The 5,425-nt window shown below is 39.4% G+C and overlaps 1 non-coding gene across 1 annotated transcript; it reads right to left on the bottom strand.

Moving 5' to 3' along the window:
- Nucleotides 1-1,536: 1,536 nt before the first annotated feature.
- On the bottom strand, nucleotides 1,537-1,620 carry TRNAF-GAA (transfer RNA phenylalanine (anticodon GAA)). Its single transcript is given in 2 exon segments — nucleotides 1,537-1,572; nucleotides 1,584-1,620. It is a non-coding gene; the product is annotated as a tRNA-Phe (tRNA).
- Nucleotides 1,621-5,425: the final 3,805 nt, after the last annotated feature.

Here is a 5,425-nt window from a genome sequence, read left to right as displayed (position 1 = left end):
ATGCCTGGTTATATGACATTAGCTCTTCAGCTTGTTCCCAGATGCTCATAAAAGGAACCTAGGACACGAGCCAGCTTAACTGAAGGTGTTGCTAAGTAATCAGGAGGAAGATAGGAAACAGAAACTGTGTGCAGAGATCAGAGGCAGAGCTGAGATCAGAACTGCCAGGTAACAGCGACGGAGGAATTTCCAAAGATGCAATAGAGAATACAGGAAAGCAACCAGGACCTAATTTTATGAGAAAGGGAAAACAAATAGCAAGAAGTCAGGTATAAGCTAAAAAGAGGATTAAATAAATGAATGAGAAAGATGTGAGAGCAGGAAGAAGTAGGGAAACAGGTGATGAATGAAAGGGTATAGAGGCTAGGGAACAAAATTTATATGTCCTAAGTATGTATTTGCTAAAGAGAATTAAAGTAGATTTTTTCTGTACATTGGGGGAAATGAACATTTTAAGAGCTGGACACCTTGTCCACAACTGTATGCAACAATTAAGACTCATCTAGATTTTGTAGAACCTTGACTTACACAGGGAAAATGAGCAGCCAGTTTCAGTGATCAAATCAGTCTGCATAATTCAGGACATAAGTAGCGATTGCCTACAGAACTTTTCTCCTTTGGATCACTGGTTCACATTTAGCCTGTCAGTAGTAACTGTTTAGGTTGCTACCTGTTTTTTCATAGAATCATAGAATGATAGAATGGCTCGGGTTGGAAGGGACCTCAAAGATCATTCAGTTCCAACCCCCCTACCACGGGCAGGGATGCCACCCACTACACCAGGTTGCCCAAGGCCCCATCCAGTCTGCCCTTGAACACCTCCAGGGTTGGGGCATCCACAACCTATCCAGGCAACCTGTTCCACTGTCTCACCACTCTCTCTGAGTGAAGAATTTTCTCCTAATCTCTAATCTAAATACCCCCTCTTTTAGTTTTAAACCATTTCCCCTTGTCCTGTCATTATCTGACTGAGCAAAGTCACTCTCCATCTTTTTTACAAGACCCATTTAAGTACTGAAAGGCCTCAACAAGGTCTCCCCAGAACCTTCTCTTCTCCAGGCTGAACAGCCCCAGCTCTCTCAGCCTTTGTCACAGGAGAGGTGCTCCAGCCCTCTGATTGTGGCCCTCCCGTGGACCCTTTCTAACAGCCCCACATCCTTCTTGTGCTGGGGGCCCCAGACCTGGACGCAGTGCCCCAAGTGGGGCCTCACAAGGGCAGTGCAGAGGGGGACAATCACCTCCCTCCACCTGCTGGCCACCCCTCTGCTCTTGCAGCCCAGGATGCAGTTGGCCTTCTGGGCTGCAAGCCTGCACTGCTGGCTCATGTTGAGCCTTTCATCTACCAGAATCCCCAAGTCCTTCTCTGCAGGGCTGCTCTCAACAAGTTCTTCTCTCAATATGTACTCATGTCTGGGATTGCCCTGGCACAGGTACAGCACCTTGCATTTGGACTTGTTGAACCTCACTGGGTTCCCGTGGGCCCACTTCTCAAGCTTGTCCAGGTCAAAAAAACCCCACAAAACTATTGGGAAAGACTGCTGAAGCCCGGGATTGAACCAGGGACCTTTAGATCTTCAGTCGATCTTCAGTCTAATGCTCGCCCAGCTGAGCTACTTCAGCCCTGCCCAGTTTATGTGTTGGACAGTGGGAAATAAGTCTCTAAACCCTATTCTGTTCCAGATAAATATCTTTCATTGTAAATAGTGATTGTAATGTGATTGTAAATGTAAATTGTAAATGTAAATTGTAAAGTGATTGTAAATAGTGATTAAACACTTTTTCAGAGAGGCTTGTTCCAGCTCTTTCTTTATTTCATATGTTCAGATAGAAAGATAGGCCATACAAGGGGAGATGAGGGGGAATGGGGCAGGACATTTCGTAGAATCACAGAATCACAGAATGGGAAAGGTTGGAAGGGACCTCTGAAGATCACCCAGTCCAACCCCCCTGCCGAGCAGAATCACCTAGAGCACATTACACAGGATGGCATCCAGGTGGGTTTTGAATATCTCCAGAGAAGGAGACTCCACAACCTCTCTGGGCAACAACCAATATTTCATAGATATTTCATTTACTTTGAAAAAAAAAAAAGTGCTTTGCTTTTTGTTTGTTTGTTTGTTTTCCCTGCCATATTTCTGTACCACTTTTGTAATCTGTTGTGTTCCACAGCTTGGCACATCATGTCCTGTTGCATCCTGGCATGTCAGTTTGGTCTGTGAGTCACAGTGAAAGAACATATGATACATTCTAAGGAAGGTAAAACGAAGACTGAGATTTAAACAGAAACATATGAAATACAGAAGCAGAAATGGCTGATAAGGTCACAAGATCCTTATAGATCTGCTTTTACCTGTTTGGCAACTGTGCATGAGTAGCTTTAGATGGCCTCAAGTCTGAAAAAAATTATGATCAGTCATTAACGAACTAGGAGATGGTAGTTTATTTCAAGAAAGAAATAGAAAATGACAAAGAACAAACCACAACCTATTGCCTTGGGTGTCCAGTTTTCTTCTGGATACAATTATTGAATCAAAAAGTTCTGATCTGAGAGCTGCAAAGAGGTAGTGTATCAAGTTTAACCACATTGCCATGGTTCCTATAACATGTGAGCTGTTCTTCCACAAAGAAGAATCTCTTACAACTAGGAAACAGTTACAGTGGGTTCAGTTTCTAAGTATTTCTACTGGACCCGATATAACAGGATCGCAGGGTCTTGCCACATTTATGGTGTTTATCTTCACAAATTCCCTATAAAGTACACATACACAAGTTATTTACATCTTTTTTAAATACAGAAGTGAGGTACAGGATCTTGGGTTCCTTCTATCTCATTCAGCTGGCCTCAGTTACTTCCTGGGGTTCCTCTTCCCAAGTCATTCCATTTTTCAGTGAGTTAAAGCACCCAAGGAGTTGTCTGTTTCTGTCCATCAACTAGAGAGAGAGGCTGCAGCAGCTAACAAGCCTGCATAAATGCCTCATTAAAGAGGAGGAATATAGACTAAGATCTGTATCCTCAGAGGTACTTAGCAAACTAACTCCCTGATGGATTAGACCTGTAATAGGAGCCCTACATTGGGCATTGAACCTTGGTTTCATAAATGCAGGGTGAATGATCCTTCTACATGATCATTCTTCTTGACTAATATTCCCTTGCTTAATATTCCTGGATGTTTTAAGCCATGTGGCATTTAACAAAGCTGAAGGCAACTTTTATTTGCTTGCTCCATGTATTTCAAAGGGAAAGCTCATTTTCCAGTATATAAGACAATTTAACTAAGATAGAAGAGACTGTGGTTAGGCCCCATCCTTCAAGAATAAAATTCCAAGCTAATCATATAAAATAAATAAGAGGCTCTTGCTAAGACAGCAGTATCATAGGATAGTGAGTGACGATAACACCCATTTTTAGCAAGAGTTGTTGGGCATTTATAGACATTCTTCTGATAAAAGAATATAAGTTATATCCAAAAAGAGAACATTGGCTAAAGGAAAGGGTGAATATCTGGCACGTTCTGGTGTAATTTCATTAAAAGCTAGTTTGCCTTCCTATTTGAGAACCTAGGTATAAATCAGACTAATCAGACCACCATTTACTAGGACTTGGATGACTTTATTGTGAATGTATTTACTGACATTAGATAGCATTACACAATAAAAGCAGTCCCACTCATTCAACTAAGAGAGTCTAAAGAATACTTAGCATAAGGATGCTGGACTGACATTTATCAGATTACCTAATAGATAGTTCACATGACAGTATTTCAAAGTAGCCTACATGCTCCCAAATTTTGTGATGGGTTATGCACAAAGGTAATGTGGTAGGCCATTAAATATGAATAAAATCAAAATTTTTTTTTTCTAATTGTTGTTTTCATTTAATGAAAAAAAATATGGAAAAAACAATCTTTTGTATTTGTATTTAACAGCATTTTAACAAATTGCACATGTATATCCTATTTTTGTTCACTGCCATGTACCAGTGACTGGGAACAGATGATTTATGTTTAGAACTAGTACTTACACCGAACTGTTCTTCAAACTCTGATTTCCTTTGTTCCTGTTTACTTAACACAATCAGATTGCAACTAGACCATGACAATTCATGCCCAATATATGTTCATTAATATTATTTGACAGTTACTGATTTATGATTTGAAGTATTCGTGAACTTTTTTATTCATAACCTGGAAGAACTTAGATAAGCAGGATTTGTTGATACGGTAAAAAAGGATTCACAAACATCTGTTTCAGGTTCAAGTACCTCTTCATTTCAAATACACTTGTACAATATCCTTATTTGCAGAAAATTTGAATTAATGGTTATTCCTTCCTGATCGCCAACTGTATTCTTAATTTGCTCTGCTTTTATCAACATTATTTCATGAAATGATCTCAGGCACAGTGTTAATATTTGTCAGTGTTTTTCTAAGAACAGTTCACCTTTCCTGGAAACCAGGAAAGCAGTGATAACTACAGCGGTTATTATCATGAAGCTTCCTTGAAAATAACCCACGTTATATTACATGTAAATCAATTAACTGCTATGTAAAAGAGATGGAATCATTTACGTCCTGTTTTAAGGATATTCATCAGAGCTGCTATTTGCATGCTACAGGCTAGATACATTTCTCCCAGTTTTGGCCACTTCTATGAACTCAATTATATTCATATCTCAAAGATATTTTAGAATATGTGTTTAGCAATGTTTGGAAACTTATACATCATTGCACGCCTTCACATCAACACTTCAGAACAGCGGAGTTAGGAATATATCCAACTTTAAGCACTTGAATTATGTATGAGACAACTTCTAGAACTTTGGTGGACAACTGTGAAAGGAAAAAGTATATATATATATGTTTAGTGCTATCTAGATTTTGGTAAAATATTAGAAAGTACACAATGATGATTTATATCCTTAATACAGAATGAATGGGTAACTATCATCTGTAAATATTTGGTGCTATATCTCTATATCACTGGCAGGATTTTTGCACTAGCTGGCACATAGCCTTTCCAATCTATGCAGAAAATATTTAGTAGCAAATGTGTCTTCTTGTGGTCTCAGAGGTCACAATCCTGAGTGCAGTGACTTTTCATATTACACAATCAATGTTAAAACAAGTGCAGGTCACTTAGAACAACACAGACAATTGCTGTAAAAAGTCAGCTTGTAATGCACATAGTCTGGTCAAAAGTTTTCTTGTATTAAATTTTCCCCAAATTCAAATGATCTGTTCTTGGCCACTTCTCTCCTTTTACATTATTCTTGACAAAACTCAAATTCCTTTACTTGGCTGAAGTGTCTCTGAGAGGCTTCCCCATTTGACTTCTTGATGCTGTATTCCAGAATTGCCGGTCACTTAACACATATGGACCCCAGAATATTAGCTTTGGCAGCATCCCCAGGCTCTTTGCAAAATAA

This window comes from Cygnus atratus, chromosome 3 (assembly GCF_013377495.2).
Source record: "Cygnus atratus isolate AKBS03 ecotype Queensland, Australia chromosome 3, CAtr_DNAZoo_HiC_assembly, whole genome shotgun sequence".
Lineage (NCBI taxonomy): Eukaryota > Metazoa > Chordata > Aves > Anseriformes > Anatidae > Cygnus > Cygnus atratus.
The sequence above is the reverse complement of the archived record's forward strand: the minus strand, read 5'-3'. Positions and strand labels throughout refer to the sequence as shown.